Raw genomic sequence first — 14,247 nt, forward strand, 5'->3', positions numbered from 1 at the left:
CTGAGAGGACTTCTGGCTGGCTACACCCAAGGGGGGTCAAAAGAGTTCAAGATGTTCAATATCTTCAGTAAGAACATGTTCAGACAAGACATGTGAGCTGCTTGTAATCCAAACAGACCAATAGCTCAGTAAAAGACAGGAGAAGAAAAATGTTACACAGAAAAGTGTCTAGATCTACACAAAAATTGCGTGGGGAAAAAGTAACACAGAAAATAAGTCTTTGGTATGATTGTTTTCATCAGTGCTGCCTTCTAAATCTATTACCACCCCTGAAAAATGCATTTGCTTCGTGGAGGTGTACATGAGAAAAGTCATGAACCCGTGCATGACCCCAGTAAAATAAACTTAAGCCACAGTAGAAACTTATCCTGCTTTGTCAGAAACCCTATATAAAGCCCACCAATTTGCAACCGAATTAGGCCACAGTTTTTAGAAAGGCTTGTGATAACTTGCATCCTTTGATACTCCCTGGAGACTTACCTCTGCTGTACTGGTACCTTACTTGGACTGTCATGAGGGAAAAAAAAAAAATGGTCAATTTTATTTGATCTTATTTGATAATTTTTTTTTATCTCCAGCTTTCAGTTACTTCATCATTATCTGCTAGATCAAAGGACCCTCTAGTGTCAGAACAGATTTGCCTCAGTTAGGAATAAAGCTCATGGAAGACGGACACCTATCATACTCCTCAGAACCCATCAGTTCTACTGCCTCATAGTTTAATTTTCTGGGGGTAATTGTTAAATCATTACTCACCCCATTAAAAAAGCCCTACCTTCCCCTTCCCAATATGAGATTGGCGAGAAGCTAAGACAGTTTAAGCAGCTAATAAATAAAGGTGCTTCAACATCTGCACAGTTCTTTTACTTATGTTGTGTTATTTATTTCATCTCCTCTCAGGAGTAGCCCTCCAAAAGAGTTCCAATTCACCCTCCTCTGAACCTAAACTGACTCTGACTGGAACAGTTTTCCTGCTTGAATTCATTATGCATGGCCTACTTTGCTAATTGAAATAATGAAGGCTTTTTCCTGTCTTCTACTTTGTCTAAAGCCTTTCAGTATTAACCATGCAATTACCAGGCCCTCAGTTACATATATGTCAGACACCTTTACTAGAAGGGAATAGAGAGCCTGATTCATCCACCACTATTTCCAGGTAAAGCTTTGACTCCCATTAGTGCCAGGGCAAGCACAGAGATGGAGTTTGAGACATGCGTTTCGGGGGGTGGGGGTGGGGTGGGTGTGTGGTGTGTGTGGGGTGTGTTTTGTTTTGTTTTGTTTTGTTTTTTTGTAATGGTTGGACTTGATGATCTTACAGGTCTTTTCCAACCTTAGTGATTCTGTGATTCTGTGTTGTAGCCATTTTCTTCCTGCATGACCTTGGAGAAGCACCTTTCCCTTTCCATGTTTCAATTTTCCTTGCTGAAAATAGAGGTAATGACAGGACTCTGCTTTCCAAAGTGACTTGAAATCTATTCATCATTATGTTCTCAAAGAGTGAGAGCTTTCTCTGAATATTACCGATATTAGTCACTGGTTTTAACTAAACTTCTCTAGATGGCTGACTGACTGCCTTTTGAGTGTCTTCCAGCTCTCCAGGTCTAATGAGTACTCTTTCTTCTTCATGTCTTCCACGTTCCTCTCTACAGTGTAGGAGTCCTTGACCACCTTCATACAGAAGCGTCTACCCTTTCTCGTCTTGCTCCTCTGCACAATTTTTCTCTATACAATGGCTGGGTTTGTTGTATCCTCTCAGAGATGGGATGACAAATGCTATGTCTACACTCGCCAGTGGTGCAGTCCTATAGTAGTAGAAGTCAAGAGCAACTGAGGAACCAGAATGCATATTATATATATGTGGGAAGAGGTGGGAGTTACTGCAGACTAGGTCTATTCCTGTCCTGTAGCCTAACACCCATTAGCAGCACTAAGTGGCTTAGTTTCAACCAATAGGAAGTAATTTTCTGTGCTCTGAGACTGCCCTGTGGGATAAATCAAAGTACAGTGAGTGGGAATGATCAGGAGGATCAGAAGTGCGCTGCTGACAGGAACTAAAATGCTTATGTAAATACAGCCTCAGTTTTCAAATAATGGTCACAAGGTGGAATATACAATATTGTAACTATTTTCTGCTTTCAGTTCCCAACTTAAGAAGCTGATGTTTTCAGAAAAATCATCATAACAATTCTAGGACCTCCTTTCTGAATTGTAAAAGGTCATTCATAACACATTAATGTACGTGTAGCTAGAGTAATTCACTTTGTGGCTGTAGGCTTTTGCATTTATCTGCACTGAATTCCACCAGTAATTTTTGTGGCCCGGTCACTAAGTGAGATATATCTGCAATCTTCCTTGTCACCTCTTCATTAAAATGAATTGTCATGAATAAATTTGTGTCACTTTTCTCTACCTTTATTCATCTCTCTACTATACAATCTAAGAAAATTATAAACTTGGGTTTTAGTATGGATCATTGTGGCAAACCATAAGACTAACTATTCAGTGTGAAAACTTACTTTTTTTGCCCCCATCCTTCCTTATATTTTAATTAGTTATTTAGGTGTGACAAAATTTGTTATTCCTTTTTATTCCTTATTCATTCTTTCTATTTCACAACAGATTAGTTTCATTAAGACCCTTTATATTCCTTACATGTATTACTCATTCGTTTGCTCTCTTTGAAAAATTCCAGTAAGTTTTGAACTTTTCAAAAAACTTCAACTTTTACACAGAAATTGCTTTGACTCTTTCCCAGTTGAAAATACATTATTTCTAATAATTTTATTGTTTGCTGTAGTTTCTACCACTTAACACAGAATAAGAGTCACATTTACCAGCTGGTTATTTCCTGGAGTAATTTTTAAAATTTAGACACCACTTTCCATTCCTTTCTCTTAGGCCATTTTAGTGAGAGCTTACAAACCATAGTTAAGTTCAGAAATCTCACAAGTGCAAAGAACATTATCTTTGCAATTGTTAGTGTTCAACTATTTCAAGACCTCTTCAGATCACAAATCAGTTTTAAAAGATGCCTCCAACCTCTTTTTCCTTTAAATAGCCACTCCTTTTACCAACTATTTTGCATTGCAAACAGCAATGCAACAAATTCATTCAGCTACTCAGCTGTACTGTCATACTTTTTGATACTTCATTTAACCTTTGAAAATTTACTGGATTTCCCTGGGGTCCAGTAAGTGCTTCTGCTTCTTATGTGTTTGGGAAGGTTTTTGCACCATGTCTATGATTTTAGAATTACACAGTTCTTGAAGTTCTTAAACTTTTTTTTTCAATCTTTTATTAATTTTACCTTTAACTCAATAGAGTTGATTGTCTTTTTAGGCTGCATGTCTGCAGGAAGAAATAAATGAACATTCTCTGGCCAATTTTTGGAACCAAAATTAATGTTTATCACTTACAATGCCATTGAGTCACACTTACACAGCATCCTTTACTTTAATGCCACTAAATTTAATTTATAAAGCTATAAGAATCCATCCAAAATATCTTACTTAGAACACATTCCTTGTCATAGCATAGAATAATTTCCTGAATGTCTTTAAAAGTCAGAAAGCTCTGCACCTACAACTGAAGATAAATACCTCATGATCAGTTGAATGCCATTTTGTCAAGCTGAAATGTGCCTGAAAATGTAGTAGAGATAATACAATAAAAACCAGAAAATTACTCCTATCGAAGTAGTCACAAATCTTTACATAGTGAGTCTGTTATTAAACAAAATACTGATAAAACTGCACATAAAGGCAAAAAAAAAAGGTAATGTTGGATCCTTGAGGCTTACTTATGTAAAAAAACTGAAAGGGATGAGAAACTAAAAAACAAACACACAAAAGCTGAGACGACTAGTTAGCTCAATTTTGGTGGGCTTTGTGCTATCACTCCTCTTACACTCCCCCGTATGAATAATTTGCACCTTCCATTCAAATGTATTGAAGCCATAACAAGGCTTAGGTAACAACTACAAGACCTGGGACACTGCAAATGATCTGAGAACACTAACAGCATACAGTGGCATACATTAAGACCACCATTCTCTTCCAGTGAACAAATTTTGATGAAGATGTATCAGAAAGCCTCTAGATTTCATCCAGCCTCTAGAATTTAAGGAATCCATTCATTAAAGTTAATCTTCAGAACAATAAGCTCAAGTAATATTTGTTTGCAGTTAAAACACCTTCATTCAGCACCAAAGTAGGATGAATGACAGTGGTCTTCTGCATGCAGAAAGAAGAGAATATCTGTGAAAATATCCACCCCAACAAAGGTCAAATATACGTTGCTTCCCATCAGCATTAATACGTATGAAGTCAATGGAATTACACTGGGGTAAAACCAGCTGTAAAGAAAGAAAGACTGAATACTGTTATCCGGAAATTATTGTGAAGAACTTTAAAAGACACTGTCATACTTGCCTTTATTCCCAATAACATTTAAGAAAAAAAATTAATACCATTACAGATGGTCTGCATTCTGCATGTGATTGGAATTATTTCATGGAGTTAATTTCCAGCTTTTAAACACAAAGACATTTCTGTTATTTGCTTTTTTATTAGTTAAGCTTTACTTCTGTCATAAGTAGATTTGCTGGTTAAGTCCCCTTCAGCATAATGTACTTTATCATGTTACAGCAAAAGTAATGCTGGAGAAAAGCTGAATCTGTTGGAAACATCCTGATGTCAGCACTAAGCCCTATAAATATTCCTCCTCGCATTACCCAGAGAATGGAATTTAAAAGCAGCATAGAAACTTTCTTACCTTCCCACTGTCCCACACTGTCCTGGGAACATCCCATGACCTCATGTACCTTTGTGGGAAATCAGTCTTAGTGTTCAGTTAGCCCCAATAACGAGGAAGAATGAGCAAAAAATGAATAAACTAAGACTACTCTAAGGAGAAATTTCTCGATGAAGAGAATTATCAAGCTATGGAAAGTTGTCCAAGGAATAAAAATCATGCTGAATATGAGAAAAGGTATATGGACTTCTAAGAAAGATATGGACTCTGAAATCAAAAACAGCTGGCTTGACTTTTAGCTTTGACCCTGTCTTCATACATAGTCCATGTGAAGTCCCTGTGGGCTTGACATTTAGCAATAAGGCTCCCACTGATTTCAATAGTGTGAGCCCCATTAGCTGTGTCTATACGAAAGACCCATAATATTCCTCCTTTTTGAGGAAATAATAGGAAACAGACCCTCTGGAAATTTTACAATACATTTGGTCATTTAATTCAATTTACTTGGTCAGCTTAAAAACTTCAAAATACATTTGAACGTTCTGAATGGGTTTTTCCCAACATTTTTGAATGTCCTTTCTGTTAGACATCATCTGAAAATATAATATCAACCAATCCTATATCCAGGGCTCACCCCTGCAGACCTAATATAGCCACTGAGACTTAACTATGGATACCTACTCTTTACACATGGTATTCCAACTGTATCACATTCACCCATCTAAGAGTATTTTTATTTAGTCTATGTTTCTCTGGTTTGGGTATTACAATATCATGTAAGACACTCAGAAGTCTTACTGCAGTCAAAACATGTGACATTTACCACTTTCTCCTATCCACATGGCCTGTCATAGAATACAATTATGTTTATCTGACATGATTTTTTCCTGATGCATCCATGCTGACTGCTACTCATCTCCTTGTTAAGTTTTATATGCTTAAAAATGATTTGTTTGAATGTATGTTTCAGTTTGGAGGATGTTGTTGTGGTGGTGGTTTTAATATTTTTTTTCATAAGGATTGAGTTTAAACTGGAGGTCTATAAAATTCTGTCTCCATTTTTTTCTCCTTGCTTTTAAAGAGAAATATAATATATATCTCGTTCCAGTCTACTATTGCTCACCTGTCTTCCCTAAGCTATCTGAAGAAACCCGTAGTTAAATTGCATATTTCTCCTAAACTAATCTATATTAAAGCTCAAGAGGCCAGATTGTTTAAAAACATCTAAACTATGTGATTAATCTATAATGTTATCCAAGTAACCTGTAGAATTCGTCACTGGTTCTACCTGCATTAGCTTTCAGTCATAGCCAACATTTTCAGAAAAACAAGAAAGCCATTAGTATATTTGCTTTCTTGGTTTAACTGGCCGAAAGTTTGTGTACCATTTGCACTTTCCAGGGTCTGCCTTTCTACTGAACTACCATATTAACTATTCTCAACTCTCTGAGGACCACTGATTCCCTAGAAACTTCAGTGATTCTCAGCTCACTATTGGAAATCCAAGGGATGGTTGCTCACCCACTGGCCATCGTTGGTTTTCTAGAGCTTATTTTGAACCCTTCTTCTAATAGTGTGACGCACTCAGCCTTGTCCTGACACACAACTCTGCATTGCTGGATTTGCCATCCCTATTTCTCTCTTCAGGACTGCACAGTGCATAGCAAACCCAACATTATAAGGAGGCGATCACACAGGCGTGACGAAGGTCATAACTGTCCACCAGAATAAAAACAAAGGATATAAGCTGAGCTTTTCTTTTTTTTTCTAGAATAACTTCCTTATACAATGTGCAATGCACAGTGGGTTATCACCTTCCACCTAGACTCTTATTTTGTGCTTTTAAACTACTTTACCTGTAACTGACCATGCATGCAAGTCCCAATCATTATCTGCATTAGGTGTTCAGGTCCTCTAATAATTTTTCAAATATTGTAATTTCCTCATCTGTATGTTTACCATCTTAAAGGCCAAAAACCCCTTGCGTAGACTCTCATTAGTCCCTTAATCTTCTACAGATATCCTGCTTGTTAATTTACTATCTTGCCACATTTTGGGCACAGTTACCAGCTTTGCATTATTCCAGCTGCATGGCTACCGTAATTAGATTTCCTGTTTTCCAGGCCTTCCTGGGTTTGCCAACACGCTGCTACGCAGAATAGCCAGGCAAGTCATTCTTTGGTGGTCTTATTAGTTCTAATGTTTTCATAGAATATTTACATATTTCTGGCTCATTGTCTGTTCTATTTAAACTGTAAGCTCTTAAGTCATAGACTCACTAATCTGTAGAAACATTGTCCAGTATATTAAGGCTATTAACATCACTGGTTATAATATACATTATTAAGCATAATAATGCATATCCCAGTCTGTATGACATTTAAAGCAAGACGAGATAGCCCAGGAGTATGTATGTTATAAAAATGGTTCTCTAATGACTGTCCAATAGAAGATTATGAAGTCCATTAAAAGCGCATATTTCTTTGCTTCTTTTGACACACCATCAGATTACCATTGGCCTACACCAAATAAAGCAGATGGGAATCTCTCTACTCAGTTCATTTGGCTAATGATGGTCACTGATTTGACCACAGGAATAGACAAAACCCCATCACTTTCACACCTGGTATTCTGGGCTGTAAAATTTCACAGAGCTTTGTCCACTAACATGGACAAAGGTGTTCCTTGCTCACAATCTATGCTCTCCCAATGCCCCAACCAAAGTTACAGAAAAGTAAGCAAAATGGTTTTTAGAGGCAGAGGTGTTCAAATTTTGATGTTTCTGTTCTAGTTAGGAACCAGACTAAGACTCTCAGAAGTCTTCAATAACTAGAAAATATAGCTTCTGCTATGAATCTGAAAAAAAATGGGGAGTTATTTTCCTGTTTCAGTGGAAACATTACCACTCCAGATAATTTGAAACTCTTCCTGTGAGCTCTGTGGCCTGTGTTAACTGACTTCTTAGCTGAACTATCAAGCATCTCCATAAATCTGCTCACCAATTGAATGAGTGGGCTCTCCAGGTGAGATTTCAATAGCCTTTCATCCAAGAGGCATCAGCAGACATATGAAGGCATGTGCAACACAAACTGATGAGTTGGGTATTTCTTTGTTACCACTTCTTTGTCCATGTTTTCCATTCTTTGCATTGCCCCTTAAAACTACTTGTACAACAGTGAATTCTAACCTGTTGCCATTGCTCCCCTCTCTCCTCTTCTGCCTGTGCAGTACTTTGGAGAGAGTTGAGCAAGCCACACCAGACATCTCAATAATTTTACGTCATCTCAGGTCCTTATGTCTTAAAGATGTCTTGGAAATATCCACCTTTCCATCAATAGGATTTTAAGGACGTTCTAAAACTCAGTCTTTTCTCAAATTGTTTAGCTGAAAGATAAAAAACTCCAAATCTCCTATTATTTTGAAGAATCTTGCCCACAAAGATTTTCAAATGTTAAATTTTCCTAGGGCTGCTGACAGAGCAATATCTCCTTATTATAAGCTCCACATGGTAGGTAATGGAGTACCAAACAGAGAGCAAGCCACTGCTTCTTAATCAGTTCTGATTAAAGGGTCAGTGAAGTTCCGATTCTTCATGACCCTTTAGGCCAAAAATCATAGCCTTAATCACATTTGGAGGCCAGCCAAGGTCTCTCATCTGATATGCTTCAAGACACAGGGTTTTAATCATAAAATTGCAGTGCTGCGTCATTTAAAAAAGAGAGGGTAAGAGATAGAGGAAGGAAAAAAAAAGGCCTTATAAGACTGCTAATTGACCTTAATCTAATGTGATGTGCAATAGTCTCAGCATGCAACTGTGGCAGGGATGCAGTGTAAGTGTAAAAAAAACCCTTTTTAAAACTAAATTAAATTTGAAATAGTAGATTAGATTATTCCCAATGTCCTCAAACAAACCTCTGCCTGTTGAAATTTATCTTGAGATTTCCAAGTGCGTTAGGGGCTTGCTACATGACAACTGTACTGTACCTTGAATACACCTCAGAAAAGCAACTTGGACTCAAGCTCACATCTTCATTATTAGTAGAAAAACTCTCCTGGTTGCAAAAGATGAGTATATTCTACCAGATTGGCAAAAATGTCCTTTTGGTTAGTCTGATGTCTCTGCTTACTTACTGAACCGCATTGATTTTTTTCTTTTTCTTTTTTCTTTTAAACAACTATCTTTCATTCTATAAAAAGCCCAAACAAATTGCATTTTGACTTCAAGTACTTTGAAAAAGGCTGTGTCTGTTATATTGGACACAGATATGAAATAACTGAAAGTTCGAGACCTGACCCTAGTGCAATTATACTAATGCAATTTAATGGACAGCACTTTGGAGGGGACAGTTGGGAATTTTTGATTCTATTCATGTCTCATGAAGTCATTTATGTCCCTGTCTTTCTGAATTCCCTCTCACCTTTTATCTTCTGTGCCTATTTCAGCTGTAGTTTCTTCTGGCAAACTTCTTGGGTTTGTAACATGTTCCAAGGATATTTCGCTTGGTCAGTCCCTGATTAAGTCTTCTAATCAGTTGTGTAAAAAACCAAGCAGATGATTGGTAATAAATTATTAGCCTGCCTGTGAGTTTATGAACCTGATGAATATAGACTGTGTTTTTTATTCTGTAAGTAATGCTATGTTTTAAGTGCATTGATAAGAATGGATAAGTATTCTTTTCATACCTTTTGTAGTAAATATCATGGAAAAAACAAAGATTTACATGTGAAGAGGAAGGTTAAAAACAGAGAATTTATTGTGCTGATTACTGCCTACTGGTCTATGTATTTTTGCATATTTATTTTTCCAACAGAAAGTTTTCCCCTTAAAACATAGTCTATAAGCAAATGAACCAGTATTTCATCTAAAACGTTGTTAATCGTGTCAAGGGATGCATAATCAGCCCAGTATATTCTTTTCTAAACAAATTGATTTTCAGCACTATTATGGCCAGGTCCAGTAGCTTTTACATAATATTAAATATATATATATATGTGTGTGTGTGTGAATATGTATTTATATGCTTTTCCTTTCTGATCACTTTGATACCTCTGCCTGCTGTTGTCCTCCGTTTTTCATGACTGGATGTAGCTAACAAACCAAATAGTTCTGTATTTCAGTAATGCTCTTAACGTTTAGTTCAAGGATCTTCATTGTTGTTTAGCTTTGGACGTTATAACTGAACTTAGTGACTCTACAAAGCCTTTTTAATGCTCTTACAATGATCAATAAAGCTTTTATTCTTACTACCATGTTGTTAGCCATAGCAAAATGCTTAACTTTTATCTGTATAGATATAAAAAGGGGATAAAAGCCACTGGGCTGATTTTCAGAACTGTTGAGCAGCTAGGATTGTCACTGAAACCAGTCTAAGCTGTAGACACTGTGAAATAACCAGGCCATTTAAAAAAAAAAAAAAAAAATTCAGGAGAGGAGCTTTCCTTGTACAGAAAAGTTGGGTCACCCTGTGTTGGTGGCCCTGAAAGACAAAAAAAATAAGATTCAGGGAGTTATAATGATACTAGGGGTGAAATATGGGCCCAACTGAACTAAATTATAAAATCAACATGGATTACAGTGAGGACAGAATTCCTCCTCCTCAGGATTTCAGTTCAGGAAAATAATACAACCTTCAGTTACAGATGGCTCGGTTTACCTGAGATTTATATGATGAAGCGTATTTAGCACTCTTTGTTGGAGCTATGTAAGATTAGACCTAGATCCAAAGATAACAGAAAGATGCCTTTGTGCCTTTAGTGAAAGTTGGTCTGAGCCCATCATCAGCACGTTAATCAATTTAAAAGACCTAGCTGTATTTCTCCTGTCCTGCGAATTTTAATCATTTACACTCTCTTTAAAGCTCAGAGAAGTTTATCTAAAAAGTTGTTACATTAATTTCCTAGAGTCCCCCCTTTGCCTCACTCATCTCTGTTTTCTTGCTTTGTATCATTTCTTCCATATAATCTACTAAGAGTTGGACCTTCCAACAACTTACAACACTGCACATATAAAATGTTTTGTTACATTTTGTATTACTCCTACTTTTGGTCCAGACTGCCACTGTACTAGGTGGTATGAAAATTGAGAATAGAAGGGTGATCTTTACCCCACATACTTTGCAGTGTAAATGCAGGAAAGATGGATATGAAGAAGCAGCAAGTAAACAGTAAAAGGGTACAAGGCATTGTAGCAGAAAATAGTTTTAGCCCATCTACAACCCTGAAGATTATGTTTTTGCAAGCATTGCAGCAGAGGAGGGCTATGAAGATCTATCTCAAGAAGAATAGTAAGATAGCTCTCCCTATCTCAGTGTGTGAAGCAGCATGGCAGAAAGCTCAAGGGTTTGTTACTTTTGTTTTCCAGGAAGTTAACAGTGCACAACCGAGATCAATTTGATGAAATAATCAAATGAAAGGGCTGACATCTCAGTAATGAGCAAAGTATGAAATGTTAGGGATGATAGATTGCAGAAAAGCTTTATAATATTCTTGATAACTCACGTTCTTCCTTGCACTTTACCCACATATTTCTTTCAGTGGTAGGTAAGAGAAGGACAGATCTTGGTTTAGCAACACTGTTCATGCTCACTTTGTGGATGTCCTATCCACTATGGATACTAGTTAACTGTTAAGGTTATTTTCTGCTATAACAATGTACATTAATAGAGTCATTAATCTCTTCCTAGAAGAGGAATGGTTTTTAGAAGAAAGTACATGTTGCTCTCCTTCATTGACTTCAACTAGTTGGTTCATAAGATTCATCTTACACCTCCTTTTCTGCTAATTTACAGATGGATTTTTCCAAACAAGGTCTATGCTACCTCTTCCTGTAGGCTTGCAGTAGACTTTTCTTTTTTTTTTTTTTCACCTCCCTGAAGGAGTGACAGTTCCTACCCCAAACCAATTATCTTTCAATTAGCAAGTAAAATTAATTTTCACTCTTCAAATGCTAGCATGATAAAGACAGAAATGCTTAACATTTGTTAACTCTGTCAATGGAAAGAAAAAGACAAATGTGACCCTAGATTTTCAGAAGATTTTAGTGTCTCAAAGCTCTGTTTTCAGTGAAATAGTAACTCAACAAAGATGCTCTGTATCCTATTGTATTTGGAAAATGATGGCGTTCATATAGAAAGCACTTGCTGGTTTGCTTTTGAAAGAAATCTTGTCAAAGATTCAGGAAGGGACTCTTGCCTGGCATCTGATTCTTTGCGTGTCTGCTTTCTTACAGTGAGGGGAAAAAAAAGTCTAAATTACAATTTATGCCCAGGACCCAAACAATAAGGATTGAAAAAACCCGACATTTTGCAGTTCCACAGGGACTGGACTCTAAAGACTTTCTAGTAGAACTCGAAGACAAGGTTTTGGTGGTCATTTATATGGATTTACCCATGTGGATTCCTTGGCACCAGTTAATAAAGTTGAGGTCATGCCTCAGTGTTTTCCTTGCTAGCAGCACTAATAAATATTACCCTTTCTTTACCCTCCCTTATTTCCTTAAAATAAGAAGGAACTTAATATCTTTGAGGCCAAATGTAACAATACAAATTGGTTAAGAGCTTTCAAAACATTTTGTGTTAGCAAATGTAAACTAGGAAAAATGGAAGACTGAAACTGACAACTCCCTAAATGCCGTATTTTTAGGAAACAAAGATCAAATTTATCCTTTGCTTTTGACACAGCATTAACAACTTCATGATACTTCAAAGCATAAACATTAATATTATGGTTTGTTGAAAAGAATTTTTATAACTAGGAAAAACAAAATAGCTATTCCTTTCATTATTTGAGATTTATCTGGAGCCACAAAAAGCCAGTGAATATTTGGCATAAACTTGTCAGAAACTGCTGAAAAACTCAGAATGAACACTGGGAAATGGAGCACAGTAACACAGTTAGAGGACGCATAATGTAGAGGTGTCAAGAATCCAAGCCAGCAAGAACAAAAGGTGCAGCTCAACACTACCCTGGCTTACTGGCTCACATCTGAATGCAATGCAGTCATGCTAGCCCAAGGCTGTCTCAAGTCTGCTGCTAGGATTTATTAATTTAAAGGCAACTCCACGCTCCACAGCATGAGATGGCCTGTAGTCAGTGCATTCAGCTTTCCCCTCCCTCACTGCCTTCTGGTTGTGAGGCCAGCATGAAAAGAGTAAGAGAAGTTTGGCTAAGAGAGCCTTATCAGGAGAAAAAGAAAAGAAAAGAAAGAACAATAGGAGGGGAGAATCCCCATTTCAGAAGCAAAGCATTAGTCACACCTGAAAATCCTAGCGAAGTGCTGACATGAATGCTCACTTACAGGTGCCTAAGTGAACCAAGTAGAAAAAAAAATCTCCTTTCATATTTTAGATCTATTCCTGGAAGTATTTTTGCTGACATTTAATATAACAGAAATCAGGCTTCCAATCACCTCTGACATCTACAGCTCCCACTGTTTATACATAAAATTACAAGTTTTCTAGGGTCAGTGCAATATTTTAGAAATTCTTTCTTAATTTCGACTGAGGTGAAAACTCAACCCTGCTATTACTGAAGACTCCATCTTAGTAGGAAATCATGTCACGCTTACATTGTGTAACAGAAAATGAATATTCTGGTTTTACTCTGATGTTAATTGCCTTCTTCTCCCTAACTAGATGGCAAGTGACCTTTACATATTGTTACTGCTAAGTGGAAAAAGAGAATAATAATGTTATTTTAATTGATTTGTGAATTATTGAACAGGGTTATGAATACCGACCCCTTTCTGACTGGAATAATTGATTACATGCTCTGTTTACTATTTACTATTTTGTATTTTTTCGTCTCGTACTCCTGTTTGCACACAGTCATTCAAAAAATACCTAGAAACAGGAATGTAATATTACCATTTAGATCAATTAATGTGAAATGTGAGTATGTGAAAATGTGCAAACCCCCAAATTTTACGATCACAAAATCAGAGAATCATTAAGGTTGGAAAAGACCTGTGAGATCATCAAGGCCAACCATCAACCCAATACCACCATGCCCATTAAACCATCTCCCGCAACGCCACGTCCACACGTTCCTCGAACACCTCCAGTGACGGTGACTCCACCACCTCCCTGGGCAGTTTATTCCAGCGCTTCACCACTCTCTCAGTAAAGAAATTTTTCCTAATATCCAGCCTGAACCTCCCCTGGTGCAACTTAAGGCCATTTCCTCTTGTCCTGTCACTAGTCACTTGGGAGAAGAGACGAGCACCCACCTCTCTGCAACCCCCTTTCAGGTAATTGTAGGGAGCGATAAGGTCTCCCTTCAGCCTCCTCTCCTCCAGACTGAACAACCCCAATTCCCTCGGGATGATGATGGGGAACCATGGGAAAAGTACCTAATAACAGACTATTGTATGCTCCTGAAAAATCAGTGGATCACACAACTGTAGGCTTGGAAAGCACCTCAAGTGCTCATTCTGTCCCTTCTGGTAAATCATGGCGAGATCATCCTTACCCAAGTCATTTCTGCCATATTTCTCTA

The sequence above is a fragment of the Gavia stellata genome, chromosome 8, assembly GCF_030936135.1.
Source record: "Gavia stellata isolate bGavSte3 chromosome 8, bGavSte3.hap2, whole genome shotgun sequence".
Taxonomy (NCBI): Eukaryota; Metazoa; Chordata; class Aves; order Gaviiformes; family Gaviidae; genus Gavia; species Gavia stellata.